The 12,657-nt window shown below is 40.0% G+C and overlaps 1 non-coding gene across 1 annotated transcript; it reads right to left on the reverse strand.

Annotated features, from left to right (window-relative positions):
* Nucleotides 1-5,021: 5,021 nt before the first annotated feature.
* trnaa-cgc (transfer RNA alanine (anticodon CGC)) lies at nucleotides 5,022-5,093 on the reverse strand. The gene has a single exon. It is a non-coding gene; the product is annotated as a tRNA-Ala (tRNA).
* Nucleotides 5,094-12,657: the final 7,564 nt, after the last annotated feature.

A 12,657-nucleotide genomic window follows, 5' to 3' on the forward strand; every position in this document is an offset into this window, starting at 1 on the left:
GATTATGGGAATGTTAAATATCAGGTGAGTAGCTGCGTCAGCATGCGTAGGCTGCAAAGGAACAAGTAAAGGGTTATTCCATGCTGAAAAGAGAAGAAAGGAAACACAACGTTTCGGCTGTGGAGCCTTCTTCAGGTGTGAGAAAGACAGGGCAGTAAGCAAAGATAATTTTCTTTTTATCTTTGCTGACTACAGTTTATCTTTGATGACAACATCAAAGACATTAAGTAATTTTTACTGCTAACAGCTCCACATCAACTTCCTTTTATATCTAACCTCATCAGATCTCTCAACTCCCAACTCTTCCAGTTTCTCACTTCAGAGAAGGATAAAACATTCAATCATCCTCTACAGAGAAAAACCATCAACACCCCTACCACCTCCACAAATCCTAACCTTGTTGTTACTATACCCTCTGACCTTTCCCTTTCAACCCTTTGCATCCTCAGCTAACATATTTTAAAATTACAATAGACTGTATAGTATTTATGTTTAAATTTAAGGTAAATATGTCAAAATATCAAAATCCACCTGCACAGTGCTATCGTAACAATGCTTGTCAAGTTCTCAAACAAACCTGCATTGTATTTTTAAAATATTTCAGCAGAGGATTCAACTGGAGTATAAATGACGATTCGACGATCATTTTTCTTGGGTGAATATGGTTTTCTGGGGAGTTACGATGTTGGGCATTATTGGACATTTCCTGGTGATCCTGACACGTGTTAAACACTCGCATTTGTTGCAAATATTAAAATGGCTATGGTTTCGCTGAGAAATCCAATCAACCGAAGACAATATTTACATCGCCAAAGAAACTCGTCACTTGGTGGAATCGAATCACCAACCTTTCGGTTAACAGCCGAACGCGCTAACCAATTGCGCCACAGAGACTGACTTGTAGCTTCTTCTCTCGAATCACAAATTCCCGGTTAAAAAAAAATCTCTAACCGTTTATTTTGCCAGCCGGTAATATTTCTACTGCACTGATAACCAAGAATTGGATTTCATTTTCCGCAAGCTGTGTGAATTTCATCAAAAATAAGTTTTCCAGAAAGGAAATGAACACATGCATTTAACGAAAAGAAGCCCTTTGTGAGTGCCCAAAATGGTACGTTCTGTACTACAAGAAAGGAAGAAAGACACGGCTGGGATTTGAATTTCGTTTTTTTTGTTTAATAAAGAGGCGCCTTAACCAACTAAGCTACGGTGACAGGACAACCATCACCTTTTACAGCCACTTGGACACACCGCTCTGAGACATCTGCGTTCAGTAAGCGCTGAACCTGCTCTCAGAGCAAATTGCCTCTTTTACATAGCAGCCCCGACACTGAGAAACGAAGAGAACTGGCTTTAATCTGGCATTTTTCATGTCCAATGCGTTTGACATCTCCCAAGGGCGACAGAGTTCTTTTGCGACACTATTTCTTCTTCTTTTTTCTTTCTGTAAGCTTTGATAAAAACGAAAAATCGTGCAAGGGAAAAATGTACTTTTTTTCATAGAGAAAACGTGCACCAGGAAATGTGATGAGAAGAAATGATTTAACATGATACGTGACCTAATTTATCGGAGCAATTGCTCACCCGGCAAGGTCTGGAGAGGTTGGAGAGTCTGGTGGTTGTGATAATTATACGGTGTTGTGGAAGAAAACAGTCTTTCTCTGAATTCTCAATCAATCGGAATTTCAGTGCGAAACATAAAACCCTTGTCATATTTAAAGAGATTATATTTTAAAACTCATAAAAATCAGAAAACACATGTTTAACACTTTGAAATTTTAAACGGAGCGGTGCATTACTAGTAGCGGCGCTGAGCACACTATGGGGGGAATTCAAGTTATGTGAAATGCCAGCGGTTTAATAAATAACGCGTCTGATTTCGGATCATAAGATTGTAGGTTCGACTTCTACCTGGCTCGTGTAAATTATATTCAAGCTCCTCTGTAATAGATGTCTATTATGTAATGAACCGCACCTGAAAGCAAACGTTGGGTCTGTTTCCTTTGTTTTCCAGCATGAAATAGCAAATCGTTACAAAAAGCACCTGCTAATGTCCAATAGCGTTTTTTTTTTTCAAATTACATTTTCAGGCTTCAGACACTTTTTTAATAAAACAAAAGTGTCCGGAAACTCATTTACTTTCAGGTTTGCTTGAACCTGTATTAAAAAAAGTTATCTGAAACTTCCGGGATTCCATTCTCTGGTGTAGCTGTCTCTAAAGTTGGACGTGATGTTTAGCAGATGTGAACGGTGCCTTTTCTCTTGTGTTCAAGGCTATTCGCTGTGTGAGCTCCACACTGCGTGTCCTGTACTGCTCTATTTTGTTTAGATTATCTATGTGGTGTACAGATAGAACTCAACTGCATGGTGTGAATTCCGTGTTCAGGACCAGCAGAACCTGAAAAACCAATAGCTGACACGCAGCTTTCTGATCTGGAATCAGACGCGCTACCGTTGCGCCACGAGGTCATACCTGTCAGCGCCTTTGAATTCCCCAAAGGAGACAAATCAGCTTCACAAAAAAAAATCCGTTAAGAGCGCCGCTCTTCCGAAGAGAGTCTCTTCTTCCCAGACCACATTTTATTCTTCCTGCGCAACTCTTGTGCAGGTGTTGTTCTCAATTACAGATCCAGGAACACTGATTTTTTTTTCCTAGTTTTTTAAATTAAGTCCCCCATGGTGCAACGGTAGCACGCCTGACCGCAGTCTTCACCTTAAAGTTCAATTCCCCAAGCCTTTTGACCTTATATGTCCATCCCTTCTCGTCAAAACTCGTATTTTCACAGGGTACCCTTCAGAAACCGCATTATAGAATGAAAAAACTCCAGTAGATCTCGGCCGCTGTTGGTGATTTTCATTTAAAAATAAATGAATCTCTGGAAATTTTACGGAGTGTATCACTTTCACCGAGACCGAGAAGTGTTAAGCTGTACATGAGTCTTTGTGGTTCGGTTGTTAACCAAAAGGGTGGTGGTTTGAGCCCTCCCAGGGACGCTATGAGCCTTTTAATGTACACACCCGTCTCACTTTATCTCCACGGCCGGTCTTGTACCGCAATCAAATACAGAGCCCGTAGGAGGCAGTAAGCCCGCGTATATAGCTCACTGTGTATATAATGAAGAAGCAGAGGTTAGTTTCTCATCTGCGCGTTACAGAGCCTTACGCAACTCGTACTGTACGAACAGCTAGAGTTTGATCCCTGCACCGGCTATTAGTTGAAAGGCCATTGTAAATGACGTGTAAGAGATTTATAGATAGATACTTTATTGATCCCGTGAGGGAAATTAATAAAGCTTATCCAGCTGGCTTTTATGTTTCACACTAAATTGCGATCTTGAAACCAAAATAATTAGAAATATGGAACACAACCGTTCTTCCCCAAGAAGGAAAGCTGTTTAACACTGTCGTCACTCCTTTTTATTTAACCCAGATTGTGAAGACAACTCTGCCCTATCAAAGGAAAATGTTGCACAAAAGTTGGAAAGCACACTCTGAATCCATCTGTACTGTATACTTGATTTCCGCGATCCGTTCAAGGCTGCTTGGTGCTTCGCAAGCGAGTCATTTCAGGGAAGAAACTCAGTTTAGAGAACTACTGGTGCATTTTCACTCATTGAATTTGATCTTTGTACTCTCTTTTCATTCTCAGCTATAATATTTCAAAATTACAGTTCGGATTTGTTGGAAAACTTCACAGGCATTATTAAGTTAGGACTGTACAATTGTATTTTAATATCTTGGTATATTTACCTTCATTTTAATATGGATGTAACCATAAATGTTGTACTTTTGTCGTACTTTTTAAAACATTTTAACTGAGGACGCACGACGACTATTATACCTTGTGATACATGCAAGACATCTGTAAACGAAGATGTAATTACAGTCAAATTGGCAATTAACAGAAAACCACAATTTGTATAATATTATTTCTCTATGTCGATGATTAGTTGAAGGATTTGAAGAAACTATATATTATTCCTCGATATCGATGATCAGTTGAAGGATTTGAAGAAACAGCAGCGATAGCAGGTGATTTTGGTTTTGAACCCATCTTTACACCTCAATAATCCATTTGTCCTCGAAAAAAGAAAAGACAGGCATGTTTTGAGTCTCATAATGATCATCTTCTCGATCCAAAGAAACGTATAAATTTGATTCCTTCCGTAGTATTTTGGATTTTCTTACAATGATCTCACGAAGTATTGCCAGGATCTATATCTAGCGTTCGGTACCGATAAAACTGCTGATATTGATTGAGTAGAAATCTATGATGTATTGACAACTTTATCTGAAGCGAGAAGTCCTAGAACGCTGCCTATGATGTGTTAGGATTCATACCAAGATATACTTTTTGTTTTCAACCCAAAATGCTGCTATTGCATTACACATTATATGAACATTACCAGTTTTGGTACCTTCTCTGCGCGATTTTTCAAAACTGAAACTAATTACAAAATTACTTAAGATCAACCATGACAAAAACATATAAATCAGGACTAATATTAATATCAACTGATGTTACTACAGAAAAAAACTACAGTTAAAATTTAACTGAAATATTAATAAGACTATGCAAGCCTAAAAAGTAGAACAATTCAATTTATATAACTTTTTTTTTTGAGAAATGGCCTCACACACCGGAAGACACTAACGTTTCTCTTCGTTAGAGTATGTGAATAACAGTTTAACCCAAAATGTTTGGAGTCCAGAGGGAGGACTCGCTCGCTGAATGATCTCTCAAGAAATCCCTGGTGAGATTCAACAGGTGTTTTCTTCAACAGCCACTAAAAGTCTGATGACCTTCTCTGGATTTTCTGAATATGACGTTAAATTAGTTCAAATCATTTGGTAGTTAACAGAACGAAATGCTTTGGAGGTACATTTAAAACAGCAGAGCAACACTGTAGCACTTCGTGTGTGACTGAAATTAATTGTGTAAACCTGTCTCTCTATGAACACGAGCAAAGAGTTCTCACTCCACAGAAGACTGTGATGTGAGCACAGTAATATAAGATACCTGGAGATGCCGGGGATTGAACCCGAGACCTCATACATGCGAAGCATGCGCTCTACCACTGAGCTACATCCCCTAGGGTGCCGATGGTGGAACTGACGTAAAGATGTTCATATGTTCACTGAACACAATCCACCCTTCACGAAGAATGCCTGCAGTTTCCCACTTTCGCGTTTCTTCTACTACAAAGTAAATTAATGGGAATGAAGAAATAAGGAAGGGAAAATAATCGCATCGAAGCTTCCAGAGACTAGGCAAAATGAATAATTTATTTTTATATCCAGTCACATGGGCGACGGTGGTTGATTCTTCAACGGGGGGGTGCGTTTTTCTACCTCCTTACTCGATTGTCTTTCAATTATGTTTTCTTTGAAACCTTTTTGTATCTTTTAAGTGCTTGCAATTAAATTACGCATAGAAAAACACCAGTACAGTTGATGTTCATGGACCGATGCACACAACTCCAGTGATAAAGCCCTGTTTGTAAATATTTTAAAAGAACGTTAAAGGGCGAAACAACGCTCCAACCACGTGAATGGTAACAAGAAGGATCGTGTTCTTATTTAATATGTGCTTTTGAATTGCCTTGTCAATAAACACAGGCTTTAGAGATGGACAAATAATTTACAGTGGTGTTTGTAAACAAAGATGGAACATGTTATTTCTATACCAGGAAGAAAGGAGCAGACTCTTAAACTTTAAGAGACAGAAACAACACATCATCACAGCTAACACTAATTAAAATGACATCACAACAGAAGAGTGAAGCCTTGAGTGAATCAAATTAGTTTTTGTTGGTCGTCTGTGTCTTCATAACTTTGTAGGTGAGAGAGAGGATTGCGAAAATGTGCAGGTGCTTCTCAGAAGTGCATTGGTGGTATAGGTTCCTTCAAATAACTGAGCCAGTGCATCCTCAAATCTTTTCAAGATGATCTGTGATCCGGTAACACATCTCCTGAAACTAACATTCGAGGTAGGAAGCATGCTCTTAAACACCAAAACACTCAAAAAGGAAGAAGCAGATCTCTGTACACAAGACGGTAGTGCGATATTAGAATTTCTGAGTTTTTGACGGATTCAGGCTCCTTCTCAGAGGTCCTTGCTCGCCAAATAACTTTGCATCTGAGGAAGAGCACCACGGAAAAAAACCCAACTCAACAAGCGAGCGCGTTGGTTGCTCTTGCTCTTAATGCAAGGAGCTGTTTTTTTTTTTCCTCGCAATAATCATTATTAACCAGAAACAGCAGCACAGGTAGGTCGCATTTGTGATTATGTCACTTCTCTGCTTCAGCAAGGTCAATAAAAGACTCTGAAAGTAGTAAAGCAAAACTGAACTCAAAATCATATTAGGAATTCTGAGCGATATCTCCATACAGGTAATCTAATAAGAACGTTGAAATATTTGAATATCATCTCTTTATATATTTCGCTGCTTTTTACCCGGAGTAAAACTATTGGATTGAAGGAATGCTAACCGCTGGGTTAAAATGTATAGTTGTTATTTGGAGAAATCTCTAAACTCGTGATCTTATATGTTTTAAAAGACAGCACAGGAAAAAACGACAGTGCTGATTATTTTCCAGAGATGGAGCACTGATGACCTATCCGAGCTGATTGATAAAGCCCACCCAGTGGATACTCTAGCAGAACGTCAAAGAACATTCACCTTTGTATCCAAGGAAACCACAGGAACAACATCAAGAAGCACAATCAATTCCCCTTTTAAATCTTTCCTGTAAGGTATGCTATGTGAAATCATGAAGTTAATCCTCTGATCTCTTTTGATCACGAACAAAGTATTTCTGATGGAGCGCTATGTTCAAAGATTTAATAAGCTTTACCCCTGCCAACGATTCGGTGTGAAGAAGTAAAAGTTTCACAGGCAAAAGCAGCTTGCCACCACAGCCAATATTAAATGTACTTGCTGGCACACTATCATGTGCATTGGCTCAAAAGTGATCTCGGCAGACATTTTTCCCTACATAAAGCTGAAAGTGCCAAAGAGAATTTCTGTTGAGAAAACAAAATATTTTTTTCTGCCTTGGTGTTAAGCTGACAGCCTGTCTTTTAGAAAGTCTATTTCTAAACACCTCGCACAGCCTCTCAACAGACTAACAAGAAGAGCTTTTATTGATCGTATTGCATGTCTTAAAACACTAACATCTGGCAGTGGTGGGATTTGAACACATGCTCCCAGAAAGACTAGAGCCTAAAGCCAGCGCCTTAGACTGCTTGGCCACACTACTTTCTGCCATTTCCATCTTCCTCACATTGCTGGCTTGGACTGGGGGGGCTTCAGCTCTTGTCGTCGGATCTAATGGTATCATGACGTGGAAGTGACTGCACCTTCATCTTCCGAGATGCTTTCAATACCACAAACACTACTTTCATCGGCACAAACGTAGCAATAACAAAGGAGGTGGAATTCTTCCTTTCTGCTGTTTGTAGGGGCGCAATTCTACGGTGATCTACTGACTTGAAGAGCAAAAATCAAAATCCTCTGCTATTACTGTTGCTTTTTTCATAGTTTCTTCAAATCCTTCATTTGAACGTCGATTTTGAAGGATATTGATGATAATACCACATAAATTGTGGTTTTCTTGTGATCGCCAATTTTATTCAAATACCAGCCTTTTTTACAGTTCCTTGCGTGTTTCACAAGGTGTAATAGCCCCCCTCGCATCCTCAGCTAACATATTTTAAAATGACAATAGATTATACAGCATGCATGTTTACATTTATATTAAAATTAAAGTAAATATACCAGAATACATACAGTGCTAACCCAATAATTCTTGTCAGGTTCTCCAACAAATCTGTGTTGTTATTTTAACATGTTTCAGCTGAGGGTGCAACAGGAGTATAAATGAATTTTCCCGCCAGCCATTCAAAGACCAATTCCGAATACTTTTCAAAAATCTGCCTGCATGTTTGTTTATTGTCATTTAATTTGGAAAAAGTTCAATATTGATCACAACTAAAGAAAATAATGATCTCCAACCAAAAAGTGATAAAGATGTGAATTGCTCTTGAATCAGAGCTGGGTGACACTGGCTTCTGTTTTGATATGGTTGTACGAGAAACAAGAGAAATTACCAATCTCCTATAGAACATGAGTTGAACCAGGAGTGAGACATTTCGTATACTAATGTATATGTCAACGCCTGACCTACATCGTAAAACTAAATTAAAAACTAACATTAAGTTGTCAGAGACATTCATTTATATACAAACAAGAGACAGACCAAGTAATAATTCTACATTAGTTCAGGTGGGTTAACCTGAACTAACAAACCTATTAATAATTCTACATTAACGTGTCCTACACTGCTCAGACTAATTGAAATGGTCTGATTCAGAGCCTGTGCAGTTCGTGCTGATTACAACAACGCCAGTTCTGAACCCTCATCACCAAACTGAGCGCAAGTTCAGCTGTTCTCCAGCTTTGTTACGCATGGTTTTTCATTGCAATTGAGTTCAGAGCAGGAGCTGATCTCCCGACAGTACAGTGTTAAGTTGTCTGCAGCCTCATGCGAATTTCGACAACTTATCCAAAGTGTTTTCTATAGCTTTCAGGTGCAGTTCATTTATATAAAAGAATGTAAGTGGTATAAACGCAACGAGCCAGCCGGCAGTCGAACCTATAATTTTCTGACGCGAGGCCTGACGCGTTATTCATTACGCCACTAACGCTGATATTGTAGTACTAAAAAAACACGTTTTCTACATTTTTGTCTGTTTAAAAATCACTCTAAAAAAGACAAAGGGTTTGTGTGTCGCGCTAAAATTCCGCTTCATTTCGAATGCAAATAAAAACCGTTTTGTTCCAAGAAATCATACATTTGTCACATCCTTCATACTATACTTCTCTCTTGTATTAATAAAGCATTTTGATTTAAACTGAACAATATATGAAAGGTTTCATCTATACACTTACACATAATAAGTATACGAATACGTACTCGGAAGAATCCGCAGCTCAGGTATTAGAGAGATTTAAAATCGGATCGGAGAATTTAGAGTCCAGACTGCGAACCGACAGCTGACACAGGTCTTTTATGGAACCGTTTTGATTTTCTCTCCTTTGTCCCCGTGGCGTCATTGTCCTGCTCGCAGCCGAGCCAGACACACGTGTGGTTTCTGTCGCTGGGCGCACACCCTGCGGTCCATGTGGGTCCTAATACCCCAGTACAATGACGGGAACACTAAACTGTAAACAGGTGCCGTCCTTTGGCTGAGACGTAAAACCGAGGTCCTGACTCTCTATGATCATTCAAGAGAATGGTGGTGGTGGAGGGGAGTCCCCATTACCTGTAAAGTGCATTGAGTGGAGTATCCAGAACAGCGCTATATAAGTGTAAACAATGATGATGATGATTATTATTATTATTATGATGATGTAAAATGCAATAAAAAATGGAAAAAATATCAAACTTTGATTCAAAATAGATTAATGTAAAAACTGATAAAGCTAATGCTTTTTTCAGGGCTATATCTACTTTTTTTTAAAAAAGCGAAGTCTGTCGCGATTGTGAAAGTTAGAGAAGGTGTACCAGCGGGTGCCTTCATATCGCGAGCGTCAGCCTCGCCCGTAGCTGCGAGAAGGTTAAAAGCGCACAAGTGATATGTCTTTCGTCAAAGTAATTGCCGGAGCAGTAAGACGCAGAGCACCATCCAGCAGCTGTAGACGATGTTCGGGGAAGAGCTAATTCTGTTTTTAGCACAGGGAGTGAGAATGAGCTCAGTCCAGCTCCCAGCACAATCCATCCTGGTTTGGTTAAAGTGCGTCTGAGGCTCTTTGGATCGTAACGTAAAAAAAAACAATTGCTCACATCGTGTGACTTCCACGACAGGAAGGAAAGGTATCACTTAAAAAAAATCAGAACTGAAGATTTGGATCCTGGGCCTCAATTTGATCAAATTATTAAAATGATAATTATCAAAATATCAGACTGTGTTTCTGCAACATTTCGTGCACAGTACGCCATTTTAATCTAAAACAGTCACAACGAGGGCTTTACACGCAGTGTGGGGTATTTTCCCCTTTTATATTTTTGCCACTTTATATCGAACCTGTTATACTCCCAGAAGTGCACAGTAGCTTGTACTTAATAAAAATGTACAATTCACCACTGGTATAAACAGATGTGTGCCGTGTTTGCCTTTGTAAGCATTTGTTTAAAAAATAAGTTCACAATACGATAAAAACACAGAAAGCACAAACTTTATAATACAACGTTACAAAATCAATACCAAATCATTATGCCAATTAAGTACCTATCATTTGAAAACAGAGAACACCTTTATATCTACAAAAAACTTGACATTTGTATGTATTTTTGAATTTCAAAGCAGACAGTGTAGTCCCTTAATTCAAAGATCAGATCTTAGCCAAAACAGGACAATCAGACGTGGGCTGAATTCGGAACAGGAGCCTCTGCTTCGTCGTTTATTGAGCTTTTGATCAATGTCTGAATGAAACAGATTCGCATTTTTAACTCTTTGGTTAAAGTACACAAAAGGAACCTTTCTTCGAGCCGGAATCAAACCACCGACTTTAGGATTCCCCGCTGATTCTACTGCACTCCTCCGCTATACCAACTGAGCTACCGAAGGGATATCGGATATTGCTCTCAGGCACATACTGCCCAATGAAGTGAAATGCTCCGGATGATTTAAATCCCACTTCGACATCATGTTTCCAACTCGTTTCCTTAGTCTTGTTTACCTTGAATTTAAGCCACGAACCAGGATTCTACTGTACAAACTTCCAGCGATATTACAAAATGTTTAATGGGGCATCAATCATTCCAGGCGGAAATTGACTCATTTTTTTCTCGAGGGATCATATTAAACATTTCATTAGTATCGAGAGGAGGATCACCATGAGACACAAAACAAACAGTTTCTTTCTGTCTTTATTAGAAAGTAGCGTTTGTGCTACATTAATAATATTTTCGTGGAAATAAAGAAGTTGTACATTTTAAAATTTATATTTGAATCGAAATGTGGTTTTGAGTTAAATATTAGCGTGTTCATGTAATTAGTTTGTTTGTCATTACTATATATAGTAGTAGTTCAGGTGGGTAGCTGCGTCAGCATGCGTAGGCTGCAAAGGAACAAGTAATAGGTTTATTCCATGCTGAAAAAAAGAAGAAAGAGAACACAACGTTTCGGCCGTGGAGCCTTCTTCAGGTGTGAGAGAGACAGGGCAGTAGGCAAAGGTAAAGTAGCGGGAGAACAAAGGTTGGGAGGGAGGAGGAGTGAGAGGCGGGAGCAGGGGACAGAAAGAGAGGCCAATCAAGAGGTGTGAAGTCAGAATGGGTGCAGAGAGGTGTGAAATGAAACTTCCAATGAATGGAGAAAATTTAAAAGAACAGTAGTCTGTCGTTAAGGGAAGGGCAAACCGGCTCATCATGGAACATCCACAGGTATCTCAATTTTACCTCCTCCCCAAAATCCACAAACCGGACACCCCTGGACGCCCCATCGTATCAGCATGTAACTGTCCAACTACTTACATCTCAGCCTTTCCCGACAGCCTCATGAGACCGCTGGTTGAAGATCTTCCCTCATACATCAAAGACACCAACCACGCGCTCCAACTTTTTAATGATTTCCAATTTCAGGGTAACGAATGCTACATTTTTACCATGGACATCACATCTCTGTACACCGTCATTCCCCATAATGACGGCCTTACAGCACTCAAGCACATGCTGGACAAACGCACAGTGCTTGATCCACCCACCCACACCCTGGTACGCCTTGCAGAATTGGTCCTCACACTGAACGCATTCTCTTTCAATAATCTTTTTTACCAACAGGTCAGTGGAGTTGCCATGGGCACCAGAATGGGACCCAGCTATGCCAACATTTTTGTCGGCTGGGTAGAAGAACGCTTCTTCGCTTCCTACACTGGCTATGTCCCTGACCTCTACAAATGATATATTGATGACTGCGTCGGTGCCGCCACATGCTCCAACGATCAGCTTGAGTTCTTCCTGCACCATTTCACCAACTTCCACCCGTCCCTCAAATATACGATTAACATATCTTCCACTACTCTTCCGTTTCTAGACATCCACTTGTCTATCAACTACCCCCGACTGTCCACTTCAGTTTATTACAAACCCACGGATTCACACAGCTACCTCCTGTACAGCTCATTTCACCCCAACCACACTAAAAACTCTCTTCCTTTTTCACAGTTCCTTAGGTTACGACGATTATGCAGCGACGACATCGACTTCGAGAACCAAGCCCTCGAAATGTACTCATTTTTCATCAACAGAGGATACCCCAGCAGTGTGATTGACAGGGCCCTTGCCCGAGCCAAAAACACCCCCCGGACCATCAACCCGATCAGGAACTCCCGCCGTAACAACCGCATTCCTCTGGTGCTTCCTTACCACCCTAACACACTTCCTATCCCCAGGACCATTAACCACAACTTTTCCATCCTACAGGATGATCCCTCCATTGGGGCCCTCTTTTCTGATCGCCCTATTATCTCATATCGCCGACCACCTAATCTGCGTAACCTCCTTGTTCACAGCTCCCTTGACCGCCCTCAACAACCATCCACACCAGGCACTTTCCCTTGCAACAGAGCTCGCTGTATCACCTGCAAATACACA

The sequence above is a fragment of the Atractosteus spatula genome, chromosome 10, assembly GCF_055471065.1.
Source record: "Atractosteus spatula isolate fAtrSpa1 chromosome 10, fAtrSpa1.hap1, whole genome shotgun sequence".
Classification (NCBI taxonomy): domain Eukaryota; kingdom Metazoa; phylum Chordata; class Actinopteri; order Semionotiformes; family Lepisosteidae; genus Atractosteus; species Atractosteus spatula.